This window comes from Cucumis melo, chromosome 4 (assembly GCF_025177605.1).
Source record: "Cucumis melo cultivar AY chromosome 4, USDA_Cmelo_AY_1.0, whole genome shotgun sequence".
NCBI lineage: Eukaryota > Viridiplantae > Streptophyta > Magnoliopsida > Cucurbitales > Cucurbitaceae > Cucumis > Cucumis melo.
In genome coordinates, this window is record NC_066860.1 from 23,385,989 (window position 1) to 23,403,547 (window position 17,559).

Below are 17,559 nucleotides of genomic sequence, written 5' to 3' on the forward strand. Positions count from 1 at the left end.
GGGTCATGTTCCTGCGGTAATCCCATAAAAAGCTCTCCCAATATCTCTTTATTTGAGGCTTCTGCCTGCTTTACTAGCTCTGGAAATGAATAAAAGGCGGGTTGGCGGCGTGAAAAAACTTTTCCGTGTGTAGATCGAGAATTAAAGAGAGGTCTTCTCCTTTGCCTTGCTGCCTTCGTAATACTATGGGCCAAATAGCATATTCTGGTTCGCCTTCGAAGAAGGTTCTGAAGACCCCAGGTGCGTCAGGTTCGTCTTGTATCTTTTTTCCCATATATTTAGAAATCGGAATTATAGCGAACTTAAGTAAATTCATTTTTCTTCCTTTTAAGGCAGTAATAGGCACTATTACTACTTGGATCGGCCATTGACTTTTATCCTTGTTTTTGCTCTTTATGTTTTTTCTCTTCTTTACGAGTATCAGTGCTTTGTCTTCAAGTCCTTCAAGAAAGAGTCAGGATTCTACTTGCTTGGAAGTCACCGCTTTCTCGACAACTTTGAGGGAGTTCTATCTCAGTATTGGATCCGGTTTCCCTACTTCAGCATAGTGGGCGGCCCGCAAGCACATAGCTGCATATAAGGGTAGCGGCAATTCTTCCTTCATCGAGGTCTTCAATGTATGTTTTAAAGTTGGAGTGGAATTACTCTATTGGCGAGAGGGCTTCCCGACTTTCGGATTTCCTGGGGTAGTTTGTTTCCCATTAATACTATAGGGACATTTTCTTTCTTAATTAGTGTCTTCTCATATTTGGCATCAAGTCTGCTTTCTTGTCCGTCGAGCAGGGTTAGGACGGTCTTTGGGTTTATTCCTTGCTCACTTTCGTATTTATTGGATTCATCCATTCATTCATCGAAAACCCATAAATCAAAGAAGTCATTCGCGCCGGAGAAAGAGTTTTTTCTGTGTCCGACGGAATATACTCTGAGTCCTATTCTTTTGAGTAAGCTAATAAAGAGGCTCTTTTGCGAATTTGGTTTTCCATAAAGAAAAAGTTGTCTTGTTTTCAGGCGCCTTTCGAAGAGTAGGTTGACGGCGACCCAGTCGAGGAAGAAAGACTTTTCCCCGTAGTTCCTCCGGCAGATATTCCTTGGGCCACCCTTTTTTGTCTAAAAAATTCATAAGGATTTCCATGGGGGGATATTTTTCTTCTTTTTTCACGCTCTTCGTCTTCCCAAAGGCTTTTAATAGAGTTATATTTATTAAGTAGTTGGCTCGCCATTTCAGGGTCCTGTCTGAATTTAAAGAATTCTTCACATTCGCCCAATTTTTCTAAAATTCTTTTCGTCTTTTCCTCCTTTTCGGCCGGGATTTCCTTTGTGGTTTTGCCGGGCTCTTGCTTGCTGGAGAATTTGACTTCTAGAAAAGCTTCCCCAGACAAAGGGTTCCTTGTCTTCTTTTGTGATATATGTACAAATGGTATTCCATGCCTTGTGAAAGGAGACCTTGCATTGTCTCCCTTGCCATTCTGGAAAGATTTCCCTTATCTTTTTTCTTGCGCTTTTTCTATGAGCATTTTCGTTCAAAACAGCTATGTCTTGGTGTCTTTCCCCATCTTGGTCCTTCTCTTGTGCGATTACTATAGCCGTACACCGAAAGAGTCCTTGTATTCGAGAACTTATCTCTTCGGGCTCTATGTTATTTCTTTCTCCTGTCTCGCTTTTGGAGAGGGTAATAAGGATATATCTTCTTATCTTCATCACCTTGGTTCTTTTCCTCCTGAACTCCTGAGCACAGCTTCTTTTCTTGCTTGCCCTTTTGGATTTCTCCTAGTTTCTCAAAACATCTTCTAGAGTTTTTTCTCTAGCAAGTCAAGGAATCTTTCAAGTCAAGGAATGCTGAAATTAGAAATTCCAATAAATGGAATCTTTCCCTTTTTGGCCGGCGGTAGCGTCGAAGAGATCTCTCTTCTCCTTTTTCCTATCTATCTATCTATTTTCCGAAACAAGACGCTTACGAAAATCTTGAAAAATGCTTCAAAATTCAAAGCTTAGGAGTGCAACTGAAAGAAATCCATATTAATTAATTAAAGAGAAGAAAAAGAAGAAAAGAATGAGAGAGAATCAAGGTCAGACGAGAGGGAGCCTACTGAAGAAAAGAGAAAAGGAATCAGACGAGAGGACTCTTATCTTATTATATCTTTGCCTTCGCCCGATATTCTTCCTTATATCTTATCTGAACCTACAAAGCCTAAAAAGGTAAGATAAAGATACTCCACAGAACCTACCGCCCCGTGGCCGCTCCGTGGGGAACCTATCCTCCTATCCTTCTACGTCCTGAGGACGAGCCGGCTGTCTTATCTTCACGTGCAAACTCAACTCCACGACAAGAGGATCGACCCAAGCCATCGGCAGAAGCCCATAAAGAGGCCCGTCCCCCACGCATGCATCGGCGCCCACGTAGCGGTAAAGGCTGAAAAAAGAAGGAAGAAGAACCCTTGGTGGAGGGAAGGAAGCCCCCCCCACTTAGGCTGAAGGAATGCTCTATGGAAGTAGGACCATCCGCCATCTGGTGTAGAAGCTGAGGAGGAAGGCAAGGATAGGGGAGTCTTCTCCCACTCCTTTTTAGTTCGGATCCATATGAGTGATAGCGACCATAGGACCTGGAATTCCTTTCTCCTAGAGCTACTTCTCTATTCTGAGTCCTCAACTTCTCATGAGTCCGCTAATGAGGCAGGCGTCCCTCTAAGTTCGGGATCCGTAGTTGGGAAGTAATCAATCCAGTTTTCAGCCTTGATATTTGACTTGGGAATGGTCAATAGCTGCTGAGGCAGCAACCACTTCAACGACATAAAGAACTTATTCATCAACGGATGCAAGAATCCTAGATCGAGCCTGAACTGCCTCTGAGGAAAGGGAAAGAAAGATCTGCGTGCGTGCGTGGATCAGTCACAATGCCCCGTCAGTCAATCCGGTGGGTCGTCTAGCCTAACCCCCCTTAGCTATGGGTGTGACCTTTCAGACGTCAGTCAGATTCCTTGTGGATCTTTTCCTGTCCTAATGGAGGATGTAAGGGGTTTGCATCCACCCCATGGTTGAGTTTGCACGTCAATAGTCTTTTGTTCTCACAGTTGGGAGTCAAAGACAATGAAGAAGAAAGAGGCCTTGAATGAGAGGCGCTCATCGATCCAATCGAAGAAGACAGCACCGCGCAGTGGGCGTCTTCTTCTCCAACAAAGGCAGAGTGCTCACTAAACTAGGTCTCGAGTCCCTCTTTCTTCAAGTTCGGGATCTCCTCTTTTAGCCCGATCTTGGGAGCCATATAAAATAATTATTTTGGAGAAAGTCAAAAAGCAAGCTTCTATTTTGATGCGTTCGTAAACTCAAGCCTTCCTAACTAATAAGAGGATATGAACGATCAATGAACAAGGGAAGAAGAGCTGCTAAGAAGAGAGATCAAGAGAGAATGAAGAGAGATCTGAACTTATGACTACTTTCTCTTCTTTCATGCTTTTTGATAGGCTTGATCTTGATTTCTTTCTAGTTGTTTTGAATTGAGAATGAAACTCTCAGTCTGATTTCTCTCTTTCTTTAATGAGTTCATTGCTTTATCTTTATCGTTCACCTCCTATCCTGATATTAGCCTGATAACCGGTCCGTGGTAGTTTAATTCCCTCTGCCTATGAAAGGGATCCTTCAACAGATCTAGAAGTAGTCTCTGACCTTTCTTGCTTCGGAAACATCACTTCTGGGATAGCACGGCGGAGTGGGAAGGGGAGCGGCTGAAACTAGGTCAAGCACAGCTTAGCCCCTAACCAAGTCTGATTATTCCCTTGCTTTGAACTCTGACGGAGATTCCGAAAGATCTCATGAAACTGTCTGTCTCGCAGGACCGACCCCGTACTTATTCAATTACGGAAGAACTGAGCTCCTGGGTGGGGGCGCCTAGCCGGTTCTGTCTCATTCTTAATAGAGAAGATCATCAGCTAAAGAAAGTCAAAACTCGTAACTCTTCCAGGGAAGGAAGGGGAATTTATCCCCCAAAGATGAATTGTCTTTACTTACTGAACTTCTTAGTCCCTCTCCCCTATCGTTCTCACTCAATTAATCTTCGCCTCGCCTCAGTGTCAACATCCTTAGCAAGATGAGCTGACTGGTCTGGCCTGGCCTTGACGGAAGCTCGCACTCTGACACTCCTGAACCTGATTTATGGTCAAGCTGGGTAACTCTCCCGTAGATCAGTCTTCTCCGACCTGGTTTCCGATCTGATATGCGCTACGAGTGCAAATCGTACCCGGACTCAAAAACGGAAGGATTTTGCCTACGGTCCCCACCATAGGTTAAGCTCAAGCATTGACTCACTCGGCTTGGGATCTGCTCAAGCAAGGACCCACCGGTTGGTTTAGCCCAACTAGTGATCAAGAACGATTTGACTCCCTCTATATCCCGACTGATTTATGGAATATAGCCTTGTTGCGGGACTGATTTATGGTAGGCTTTCTTCCGATAGTTGATTCCTAGGCTTTCCTTCCTCTCCAATTCTTTGAGCCTTGTTATGGGACTCGTTTATGGAACTAGATGAACTAATGTGAGTGCGTCCACTAAGCGGGATAATCAAGAAGCACTACCCTCTAATTAAGCTAGAGACGACCGGGAACTGTAGTCTTGTCTCCCTGCGAACCTTCCGCTACGTGGGTTTTCTCCTGCTTTTTCTTCAAGAAGAACTGACTCAGCAACTGAAAGGGATGAAACTGCCGAAAGAGACCTCTTTTGCGCCCGAGACCTCTCCCACTCTTTTGGGAAGACTGAAGACTGGTCGAGACTTTGATCCTCTTCTCTTGATTTGAGGTGCCTCTTCCTCTTTCATTAGTCTTTGGCATGCTTCCAAATAGAATAGAGTTTGCATCCTTCCTCTTAGCTACTTCTGCTTTGAGTTCGAGCGAGGCTAGGTCAAGCTTCTCAAAAGCATAATCTAAAGAAAGATCAAGATTTCACATAAAGCTACTGACAAAAGAAAAGAAAGTCTTCCCTTTAAGCCCTGTATTCTGGAGGGAGTGCTTCCTCTCCTCATTCCTTTCTTGCACTCGCGTCCGTGGTAGTTTCATTCCCACCGCGTAGTGGGTCGAGCCACTATTAATCAACTTCGTAAACGTATAAACTTCGAGCCTTCTCTTCTTCCAAATTAGTAGGCCGTCGACTTCTTCTTAGCCTGACTACAGAGCGCTACTTGACCTTGTCCCACTTCTAACCCGCGGGAACTGAGAACCTATTTCTGGCTGGAAGTCGTCTTCTCCTATCTCACTCTCAACTCCTACGGCTCAAATCCTTTGACCCTCGCCTTTCAGTCGAGCCTTGTTCATTGATCTGTATGAGGCTTTCTTCGAACCGGACCCCGTAGAATTATAAGAGGTCTAGATGCGAAGGACTGGTTTTGATCCATATGAACTTTGATGACTTGAAATTCAAACCTTGATCTTCTTCTCACTCTCGGAGGTGAAGCTTGCTTCTGCTGAGTACGTAGACGAGGGCTTTCACAGTCAGGAAATTTGAGGTTTGATTTCTTTCTTTATGAAAGGAAAGGAAAAGCGCTCTCATTTAAGAATGCATCAGGTTCTATCTTGATTTCTGGAGTTAACCCACCTAAAAGGGATTGTTGTAATTCTGGTTTTATACGACTGGAATGACTCCTTCATATTGAGAAATTCTTTCTAGTGGCATTCGATCACAGAATCCATTGACAGCAGCATAAATGACTAGAATTTGTTTTTCAATGTTCAGTGGTGCATATTGTGCTTGTTTCGAGACTTCTGTAAGCCTTGCACCTCTATTGTAGTAATGCCTGAGTCGCAGCATCAAGGTCTGACCCAAATTGAGCAAAGGCGGCGACTTCGCGATATTGTGCCAATTCAAGTTTTGAACTACCGCAGACTTGTTTCATAGCTTTCACTGAGCGGCAGACCCGACACGACTGACGGATAAGCCGACGTTAATAGCAGGTCTAATTCCGCGATAAAAGAGCTCAGTTTCCAAACAGATTTGTCCATCAGTAATAGGGATCACATTGGTGGGAATATAGGCCGATACGTCTCCAGCTTGTGTTTCAATGACGGGTAAGGCGGTCAAGCTACCTGCACCTGTCTGGTCCGATCGTTTAGCAGCTCTTTCTAAGAGACGGGAATGTAAATAGAAAACATCGCCGGGAAAGCCTCACGGCCTGGTGGTCGGCGTAACAATAATGACATTTGTCGATATGCCACCGCCTGTTTACTAAGATCATCATAGATTATTAATGCGTGCATTCCATTATCGCGGAAGTATTCCCCCATGGCACACCCAGAATATGGGGCCAGAAATTGAAGAGGAGCAGGATCCGAAGCGGTGGCTGCTACAAGAATGGAATATTCCAAAGCATTCCCTTCTGCAAGAATTTGAACTAATTGTGCCACAGTTGACCGTTTCTGTCCAATCGCTACGTAGACACAATACAATGTTTCACTCCCACTCCCAGAGGTGGCCCTTTCGTTCATTTGCTTTTGGTTTAATATGGTATCGATAGCTATAGCAGTTTTTCCAGTTTTGTCGGTCCCCGATTATCAGTTCTCGTTGGCCCCGGCCTATAGGAACCAGGCTATCCACCGCTTTTAACCCTGTTTGCATAGGCTCGTGCACTGATTTACGTTCAATAATCCAGGGCTTTCACTTCGACACGTCTTCGCTCGTGATCGCTGAGAGCCCCTCTTCCATCAATGGGTGCTCCCAAGGCGTCGACCACACGCCCGAGCATAGCCTTTCCCGCCGGAACATCCCACAATCGATCCAGTGCGCTTGACAAGATCTCCTTCCTTAATAGCGGTATCACTACCAAAGACAACAATGCCTACATTCTCATTCTCAAGATTTAAGGCTATTCCTTTGACACCGCTGGAAAATTCCACCATTTCCCCAGCTTGAATCTCCTTCAATCCATAAACTCGGCAATTCCATCTCCTACAGATAGGACTCGACCCATCTCATCCACTTTCAAAGACGTTTTGAAGTTCGTAATTCTACCTTCTAAGAAAGTTGTTAGTTCTGCTGCTCCGGGAGAGAATTCCATGAAAGAAAAGGGGCGTCCAGTGAGAAATGCCACAGGCTCATAGATCTGAGCCATATAAAAACAAGAGAAGCCACTGCTTCTTCATCAACCTCCGGCCTATCCTTCTAAACCTGGCCTAAGGGCCGCTAGTCATGCTCTTCGCACTAGCCGAGTTGATCACACACACAGGCAGTGCCTTCCTTCTTCTATCTTAGACTGACGGTAATCTTCTATCTTAGACTGGACGGTAAGCGGGCAAATGGTGCTATTCCCCCCCCCTAACCCCCCCCTTTGGGGGCCCTCAGGCTACCACCACCCTTTTAGATAAGCTTCACGGCTCAATCCGATTATTCGGAGAGAGAAGAAAAATCCGATGATTCAGAGACAAGGTGATTCCTTGAATCGTGCAAAAAGGAGGTAGGCCTGCCCCAGGCCCGGAAAGGTTGAAGTTACCCTGACCCCGTAGTCTCTCTCTCGCTTTCGTAGTACTTTGAACAAGATCCCTCCAGTTCACTCCCTAAGACTGATAATCATCTTGCGTGACGGAGAGCCTTAATCTATCTGAAGCTTGAATATCCCCTTAGGACCGGATATCATATCCCCGGCCTGATAGCATTAGCTGTATCCGGCCTCGGACCCCGCCTTAGGGCTACATGACTTTTGCCGTATCATTGTATCCCAGCTTTTTGCCATGTGGCTTCCGTTATCCTATCCTCTTCTCGCACCTGCCGCAACCGGCATTTGAGTGAGGAAGACCTCCTTCGGGCTAATAAGGCCCTTTTTTCGGGAATTTCCTTAGCCCAAGTAAAAGGTAGGCGAGCAAGACATAAGGGCAGTCAGATCAGATGTGAACAGCTTATTTATGATAATGTTCCCATCCATTTCCGATCTAGGATAGGAAGTAGTATTTCAGGTTTCCGGAGCCTAACCTACGGCAAGGAATGAAGGAGTCAAAAGGACGGGTCGGAACACGCTGCTCGACGAGAGGTTAGTCTCGACTCAAAGAGGAGAGGAAGACTTACTTATTTATGATACAGAATTTGTCTATGAATTAGGCGTAAGTTCATATGGAAGAAAGAGTCCAGAGGACGCGTAGTTAGGAGTCTGAAAACTGGAGGAGTATATAGCTCATAAGCTGTCTTTTTAGTTCTTATTCCTTTGTCTTAGAATCGGTAGCTTGGCCGGCCGCCTTCTGACGCTCGGGAGGGAGATCCGGGAATGGCATTGGTATCGTCCCTTTGACTCTTTATTTAGTAGGAGGGTATCGGCTTTCAGCTCTTACCTCTTAGCTCGAGATCCGGCTTTTTCTTTCTTCCTTTCTTCTCGTTCTCGGGATCCCTACTCCATCTGATGACTTATCGCTTCCAACGGCTAGTCCTACTTCTGAGGCTTCTTCCTCTGACTCTGAACCCTCTCCGGGGCCGGGAGCTTCCTTTCCCACTCCTCTCCCGTAGGAAAAAGAGAGAATTTGACTTCCGAAGCAGAGTACTCACCGAAGGAAGAGCAGTTCCTCTTTCTTTACCTTGTGAGGCTTCCTCTAATGGAAGAAGAGCGTCAGCGACAGCCACTTCCTCTTGATCTTACCTTGATTCCGTCCTAACCTACGATTCTTCCCATTGCCCCTAACCAAGTCTGACTGTCTGACTGTTCCGACCCGAGGGAGCTTCCTCTTTCAGTGAGAGAGCTACTACCGAGACTGACTCCCTGTCTTCAGGGGACCCTACTAACTTCCTTCTTCCCCACTCCTCTCCCTCCTCTGGGCTTTCTGACTCTTGGGGACTTTCTCGTCTACGATACGAGCCTAATCTTGGGAGTTTTTCCCTCTTGTATGAGCCCAATTATGTGGTATTGCACACGAGCAGCCGATGCCCTCAACCTCCGTCACTCTGTCTCGCTATTCAAAGCGCTACGTGGGCCTGCGATCCGGGGCGGGGGTCGATGGATGTCCGTCTTCTTGAGTTTTGACCTGTCCGAAGGACTGATTTATTCCACTTGTTTGGGAATTGAATTAAGGAAATGAATGAGTTAACAATTGCAGCTTATCCACTTGTCAAGAAAGCCACTTATCTTTCCACAAGAAACTCCGTCCTCTCCTCGGGTACCAAGAATTGAGTGAGACTGCTTTCAGGCTGGGCGGGCTAACTAGTCTCATAGTTCATATGGGGAACCCAAAAATTGCATTTCACATTCGCACTCAGAAATGGCGTAAAAGAGGTGAGAACTTGCCCTGATTATTCATTGACATCGAATCCCGTTGTGACCTGCATTTGAGTACTCTCATCTTTCTCATTCCCCGAACCCGGCTGGACCCCGACCAGAGTGAGTTGTAGAACGAGAAGGAGCGAACTTGACCAGACCATAAAAGGAGCGGTTTCGGGCGAGTCAGTGGGGTTCTTGCATCGAAGAGTTATGATAGGAATCGCACCTTGGGATTCTACTCTCAAAAGATATAGAAAATAGAGTAGAGTGATTCTCTTCCCGATCCTGACGATCGATCAGTCGTATTCGTCCCTTTTCACGGGTGGTTAGCTCATATTCTATCGAAGGAGTCAAATCAATAAGAAGAAAATACGGCTGTCTTGCTACTTGAGTGTGATCATCTCCTACTTCGGGGGAGAATAGTTCGTCCTTATACACAGCCTCTCCTAAACCACCGATAGCCTGATCCAGCGGGTTCGCGCGTAAAAGAAGGCTACTATTGAAAGGCATGAAATGTCCTTCATTCACCCACCATCACATGGGAGTTGTCCTTCATTCTCAGCCTGTCATCTCAGAGGTGCAAGGTGGAAGCTTTTCTTTCTTCGTTGAGTAGATATATTAATCCGTCTCGTCCTACTATCTCATAGAATAGTTAGTTCCCCGCTCAAGGGATACTGAAAAGGGAAAGGGAACCGATCAGTGCACGAGAGCCCATGCAAGGGCGCTCCCTTTCTCCAACGAGAACTGGATGAAGAATTAGTGCAAAAGAGATTTTTTGGGGGTATTATCTACCCTACGCAAGAATGGTGGAGTGCCGCCCATCACGTCAGCCTTTGAAGAATCCATCTTCCGTCTTCCGCTGGGCGAGTCTCCTTACTTCATTGGTCTTCCTTTCCAGGGGTTTGAAGTAGCTCAGAAGTCCCAGTCCCACTCCGCGGTAAGCGAGTTAGAGTACGAACTCTCAGTGAAAGATCCTCTCTTCTATCAATCTTATGAAAGAATTACTTCAAGATACCCGGACCTCATAGTTTACAAGGTTAGCTGGCCTCTTTCTTTGCTTCCTATGCCTGGCCTTTCAGCCTCAAGATCGAAGAACAGATTCCCCAGCTTCACTCCTCTCCCTCTACACCGCGTAGTGGGTCTTTCCTTGATCCTCTCCTTTAGCTTCGCTTCGCCCCTTTAGAGTCCTTCGGACGGTCCGTCGTCCTCTTTGCGCTCCTTTTAGAGTCCTTCGGGATAAGATCTCAAGAGGACGCTCCTACGGAGTCAAAAAGAAGGAGTAGGATTTGATTATTCTATTATATACAGTCGCTTGGCGCTTTAGGTTTATTTAGTGGAATACTCCGTCATCTGGACCTTTGTTTTTGGAGCGCTCAAAATCAGTCATACCTACGGCAACGAACCTACGGCAGAAGCACGAATCTTGCATTGAGCCCTTGTTCATTCAGGCTCCTTCACAGTCGCTTCGCTTCGGGCCTCCGTAGCTTAATCTAGTCCGGAGGTCGTTAAATCCACTAAATGTTTTTTATCCATATTAACTTGCTGAAAATAGCCGAAACCGTGATTGAGGAAGTTGCCCTTGCCGAGTAAGAAGCAGTCCTCCCAGTTTCATCATCATCGGCAGAAGTCGTCCTTTCATTCTCTTTTTCATTTTTCCACAAAAGAGAAAAATCTCGTATTTGAAGAAAGAATCTCTTCTTTTCTTCTCTGCCTCTAGTGAGGAGGATACCGGAAGATCGGAAATTCTCTCTTTAATGCGCAGTTGAATGGAATTGGAAGTTCATTTTTTCTGTGATTCTTCTTCACTAATTAAGCTACCCCGGACCGGTTCTCACTTTTGCTGTTGAGTATGAAATTAGGTACTTGAGCTCTTGACCATTTCCCAAGCAAGAAAGCCCCACTACGCCCTTGAACTGTAGAAAGAAGGTGCGGGAAGGTGAGAATCCAAGGAAATCTTCTTCGTCAGGAATGAATTCAGGATCCGATCTCAGACCTTCCCCAGGGAAAGCAAGAGCTACTTCAGATCCTAAACCTCGACCCACTTTCTCCCTCTCGAAAGGTCGAGTGCTTGAATCATCCCACTGGGACATCCCTCTCACTGCCTGGGACTATGAAGTGAAAGTGCGCGCTGGAGAGTAGTCTAGTCCTTAAGGGTATGGCAGGTGGGTGGAGATCCCCTCTTTGACGCGAAAGAGAATGAACCCAGGTTTATGGAAGTCAAAAAGGGTATGTTAGGAGAAGTTCGAATTTCATGGGGAATTGGGGCAAGACGCCTCTATCTGAGAGTCGAGCTACTTCAATCCGTACGTGATCGTACTTCTTTCATCAAATGAATAGCCCGTAACCAAGGTGGCAAGACCAAGAGCTATGGATAATGTGAGCGAGACTCCAACAACGAAATGAACACACCTAATAGGTCCGGCTCTTCTCCCGTAGAATGACTGATTCGGAAACATCCCTATATTCATCATTCTTCAAGGGGCGAAAGCCGCTCGACTGAAAGGAGAGGGAGAGGGGCGGACACTGCAACTTATGAAACCGGAACAAGAGGCCTCTCCTGCAAGAAGAAAAGCGAGGACAGCAACTGGATGGAAACTGCTCTTTCTAAGTAGATATATAAGGTTCTCGTCCCTCTCCCTTCGGTCGAGTCACTTCGTCCCTCTCCCTTCGGTCGAGTCACTTCGTCCCTCTCCCACTTATTTCTTACTTAAAAGGTCTTTCGCTTTTATTCCTTATTAAGAATTATTAAGAAAATAGAAGAGAAGAAATGCAACTCTCTCTAAAAAGAAAAAGAACTTCTGCCACTGAAAGAAGAAAAGCAAGAGCCACTCTTGGGCGAAGGGTTACGATTTTCTTGGTTTATTTGACGGGAAGTTTGCTCCAACCTTACAAACTTTATAAGTCGAAAATGGGACATGTCCAAAGCAAGGCAAAGCAGCTATCGATCGACCAGTCGGACGGGTGAGTCAGGCCTAAGAACCTGGGAACAAGAGCTAGAGAAAGAAGGGTTGAAAGAAGAGCACTTTCCCTACAGAACTTCACGGAAGGCCTAGCCGCAAGGGCAAGAACGAGGACGGATTCAACAAGTGGGGTTGCCATTTCTGACTTTCTAGTCTCACATTTCATCCTTTTATGAGGCAAGACCCGTCCGAAGGACTGATTTATCCATATTCACTCCTTCGACTAGAATGTGAGGCTCTCTCTTTATGATAAGGCTAGACGGGCGCTCTTTTCTTATCTCTTTCTTGCGCAGAACCTAATTGAAATAGAGTATGTCGGTGACCCATACATACTACCCGACCTCTCTCCTACTATCTTATGGGAAACCCACGGAGCGGTTAGGAAGTGTCTGGAAGTGACCTTTCGGCAGCGTCTAATCGCGTAGTGGGCGATACTAATGCTTTGATATCCATATCCCATTTGTCTTGATTCTCCTTATCATTATCATTCCCCACCCGATAAAGGAAAGCATATATTCATACTTCTTCTTTGATGTTCCGATTTCAGCTTGAGGCTAGGGTCTGACCTTGATCAGTCTGATTCTGAAATCTAACCTAATACCTTCATAAGTAAACTAAGCAGAAAGGGCACGGTCTGAAGCCGACCCCACATCCGGACCGGAGTCAGACTTTGGAGACCGGAAGCTCCTTCTATTAATGGGAAAGATCCCGAAAGAATGGATCTTTCTTAGGGGTAGAAGGGCTGCTTTACTGATTGACTGAGACAATGCCCTTCTTCTCTTTTTCATTCTCCCTTTTCAAGAAGATGCTCTAATTAAGCTAGGACGGACCGGGAATCTTTCTTATGAAATTGGGAATATTGAATGGAACTTGAATAAGGAGCGAAAGCGGCTCGACTGAAAGGAGAGGAGCGAAAGCGTAGCGGACAGCCTGAAACTAAAGACTTTCTTTCTCCTCTCTTTATCCGGACCAGAAACTAGAACTATAATCAAAGTCTGTTCATTTCTTTGATAGGCTTGATTCTTTCATTGCCTTTTCCCGTCTTTTTTCTTGCAAAATGGTCCTTTTTCTCATCTTTCTATTTAACGAAAATAGAGAAAAAATTCAAGATTTTGAATGAAAAGTTGCTGCCAGCCATACCCAAAACCTAGCTTTTTGTTCATTTTCGCTAAGGATTACAAGGTCGTTGATTACAAAAATTCATAGGTTGAATTCGAAATTCATTAACTCAAATAAAATCACCCTACTTTTCTTAGAGTTCAGATTCTCGAGTCAACCCTCAAACCCACTGAAAGCGCAAAACGGCGGAGCAAGGGTGGAAATGAAAGACGTTCGGACAGGGCATCCGCCCACTACGCGCTTTCCTCATCTTTCGAAGTCTTGGGACTAGCCCTCCGTGCAAAGACTTTTTTTTCCTAGTTAAGGACTTTGATTTCTCCTAATTGCATCTGTCTCCCTCTCCTTTCAGTCGAGCCTAGGCTTTCTCTTGATTTTGAGGATAGGCTTTCTTCCAAATAGTAGGCTTCCATATGATTTTAGCGTCAGAATTCTCAAAGGCATTTTTTTTCTGCCGGATTTCAGGAATGCCATCTCACCCCATACCCAGTGGGAAATTGTGCATTTGAACTAATCAATGGCCTAATTGCCCACTTCCATCCAGAGGGAATCAGTCCTTCAGTCCTAGGCTGAGTCAGAATTCCCAGATTCAGCCTCCGTAGATAGGTCGGTCGGGGAATGGAATAGTAGGGCATGGCCCAGTTCAAAGCCTATCTTTTTACCGCTACGTGGGATCGCGCCTCGTGGGAGAGTTTCCTTTCTTTCTCGTGCTCTACCGCCTAGTCGGCCACGGATTAGTCTGATGAAGAAATCAGTATTTAATCCACTGCGTGGATCTATCCTAAAAGTGAATGATGAAGAATTACGGAATAAGAGAAAGCAAGAGCAGGCACAAGAACTTCCACCTCCACTTCCACAGCAAGAGGAAGAAGAGGCCACTTCTCCTGCGCCTGACTCGGGAACTGAAAGAGAAAGGTCTCAGAGCATCCGATGATCCTTCTTCCTTCTTTATCTCGGGGCATTCCTTCTTCCTTCTCGTTCACTCTGTCAAGCTTCATACCACCTCGATCGATACCCATGCTTTCCTCTTATGGGAACTCTTCTCTTCTTATTCATGAAAGCGCTCCAGCGTGGACTGCAAGGGATAATTCCGCTAAATCAACCTATCTATGATAGAGATAGAAAAGGAGGAACTTCAAGGCCTCGGCTACGGAGGGTGCATCCTCTTCTCTTCTGCAACTGGAGAAAGGACTTCCTCATCCCTCGAGCCGCTGCGCTTCCTCAACCACAGCAACCGCTGTGAGAACTAAATCTGGATCAGGGGGGGCTTACTCTTTACCGAGATTCCCCCTATAAGCCTGAACTTCTGGTCCAGCGTCCCGATTTCTTCTTTTCATTCATTCACGAGAAAAGAAAAGCATGAAAGAAAGAATAATATAGAAGTCAGAACCTAGGGAAAGGAAGGAAGACTCTGTAGGAGCGGTAGTTGTGTGGCGAAGAATTCAGATCGGATTCTGATCTTGCTTAACCTGCGGTAAGGCGTAGGACGTAGTAGTCCGGAGGACATTTGCGCTCCCTCCGAATTTGATGATTTTCAAAGAAAGAAGAAAGATTAATATGATTCTCGGAAGACCACCTACGGCAAGGAATCCTTGAGTCCTTCGGACGAGATTGAATGCTCCGAATCGTCTTCCTTCCGGCCGGCTTATCCCTTGTTGTCCTCTTTCCGTAGCCTTTTTCTTAACTATCATTCCTCTTTCCTACGCCTTTCTATAAGGGGTTGGACTCGTAATCCGGGGCTTCCTCTTAGTCTTCCTTCTTAAGACAATAAGACGAGAAGACGAGAAGACGAGATTTCATCGTCTTCGGCCTCGAGTGGGCTTTCTCTTAGTTCGTGGTAGATCCGAGTAGATCGTAGATCGGTATCGGCTTTCCCTCTGAGATTTCTGATCCGGGAGATTCCCCTTGACTTAGGGGCCTTTAGGCCTCGAGTGGGGAATCCCTGAGATCGTAGATCGGATCGGATGCCTGTCTTCCTTCCGTCCGGCTTTGCCTTCTTCTTCGATCGTAGATCGGTATCGTCTTTTCCTTCTTTCTCCTGTCTTTCTACGGAGCGGAGCGGACAGCCTGAAACCACTTTCTTCTTTCTTTCAGCGTAGCGGTGGCTTCGCCGTTGCGGATTTGGCCAGGCTTCAAAGGACAGGCCCGGCTCTTTATTCGCAAATTCTTTGCGCCTTTCTTTTCTCTTTTTCAGCTACGCGTAGCCGAATTCAATCTTCTTTGAACCGCGGAGTGGCTTTGATGGTGGCTTCTCCCTCCCGCGGAGTGGCTTTGATCCAGCGGAGCTACCTTTTCCCGCGTAGCGTAGCCTTGAAATATGCTTTGAACCTTTGTTTTGGATTTGGATAGGTCCGAGCTCATAAAATAGGCCGGAATCTAGAAGATAATGGGGATAATAGGCCGGGATATCATATACGAGAATTTGAGGCCCCCCGGAAGGCATGTTCAAAAACATGGCTTTCCCCCCCACGGGCTTCCCTGCTCTGATTCACCTCCCCCTAGTATGGAGAGAAAGTTGAAAAAGTCAATCTGAATACAAGTAGGGGTATGGAGCCACCCTCGCTTTCATCAGCGTACCAAGAACGAGCGAGTCAATCTCCAGTTAATGGTCTAGGCCGAAGACAGTTTTCCGACAGCCACCCAGGACCTCGATCTCTGGGCTGACGAAAGAACCTAGAATTTCTGCCCTTTGTCCACCCCTAGTCGATATGGCAAGACAAGTTGGATTGACAACTGTGCACTTTCGGGCAAAGATCCTTTTCATCAATTATTAACGATAATAGATAGAACTTCTCCTTTTGATAGGCTTTCCTTTTCTTTGAGTAGATTAAGAGTCCGTAGGAGGTAGAAGTAGTTTAATTAGACCGCACTACCCTCTAATTAAGCTAGGACGGACCGGGAACTGTAGTCTTGTCTCCTTCCTTTTCTTTCTTCCAAATAAATAGTAGGTTTTGAGCTAGGCTTTCCTCCAACAAGATCGATCAGTCTAGGCTTTTTTCCTTCGTAGGCCTCCTTTTTTTTACCCTGACTCCAGTTCCTTGCCCTAGGTTAGAGCGCCATCTCGCACTCCTCCTTTTGCATCGGGTTTATTGCCTTGCTTCTTAGCCTCCTTTTTCTTTGCACGTGGATCAAGTATTTGAGACTAAGAAAGATGAGATCTTTCGACCCCTTGTTCCAATAAATCGATCCTTTTAAGCCTCGCGCCTTAGAATGAATAATGAATAACTCAGATCTGACCGACTTTCTACTAAGAAACTTCTGCAAGAAGGGCGTAGTGCTTTCTCAGCAGCAAGGAGAGATCTTCCTATCTATCCTCTTTACCGAAAGGGATCCATTCTTCGTCCTGGCCTCCAGTCCAGTCAAGTAATTGTCTATCGGAAATTTCTCCCCTTTCTTCTTTCTCCGAACCGCTTTCTAGTCTCAGAAAAGAAGGATTCGCCGAGAGGTAGGTCCACCCCCCGGTCTCCTCATTCACGCAATTCCCCCCTTCATCGATCACGCGAGCCGGATCTCGGGATAAGAATTTGAGCTTCTCCTTTTTTGACGTGAAAAGATGCCATAAAATAACTCGACTGTAAGGAGAGGGGCGAAGCGAAATTCCACACTAAAAGGTTTCAGAGGCGGAATACCTGAAATAGACTGATAGCCTCTCCGAACGGACTTCTAGCCTCTTCGGAAGAGTGGCTTCCCCCCCTGTTTAGAAGGATAATAGAAAGAATGAAAGATCGAATGAAAGATAATAGCATTCCCCCCGTTCCGGCCCGTAGCTCGTCGGTAAATCAACCGATGAAGAGAGAAGCAAAGGAGTTTTTTGGGGCATCTTTCGGCCAGTTCATTGAGTTGAAAGTTAGGGCCTGAGATCTCATATTTCATTGATCCTCGTCTCGATTGAGTTCGTACGGGATCTGAATATATGATTCATTTTGTTCATTCATACATAATATAAGCTAATAGCTTTCCTTCTAAGAGCAGAGTGGAAGGGATCAAGCTAGGGGCAAGCACTTAACAGCCTCTCCTTAAAGAAAAAGGGAAAGCGCCTCAATGAAGATGAACAAGGGCTAGAACGAGGGATGACTTTGATGGTCTTGATTCCCTTGATGACTATGAGAAAAGAGAGACTTTGGGTGGGGCGTAAAGTATTGGGTCGCTTACCCAAAGGACTCAATATGGTCAGTCTAGCCGGATACAATGACCTTTGACCACAAGAGCAGAACAAAAGCAGCTAGTTCAAGAACTACTACTTCTCGTGCTTAAAGGGAAAGAGTCAATAGC

The 17,559-nt window shown here is 45.8% G+C and overlaps 1 pseudogene; it reads right to left on the reverse strand.

Annotated features, from left to right (window-relative positions):
- Positions 1 to 5,462: 5,462 nt before the first annotated feature.
- LOC127148858 (ATP synthase subunit alpha, mitochondrial-like) lies at positions 5,463 to 16,926 on the reverse strand (annotated as a pseudogene).
- Positions 16,927 to 17,559: the final 633 nt, after the last annotated feature.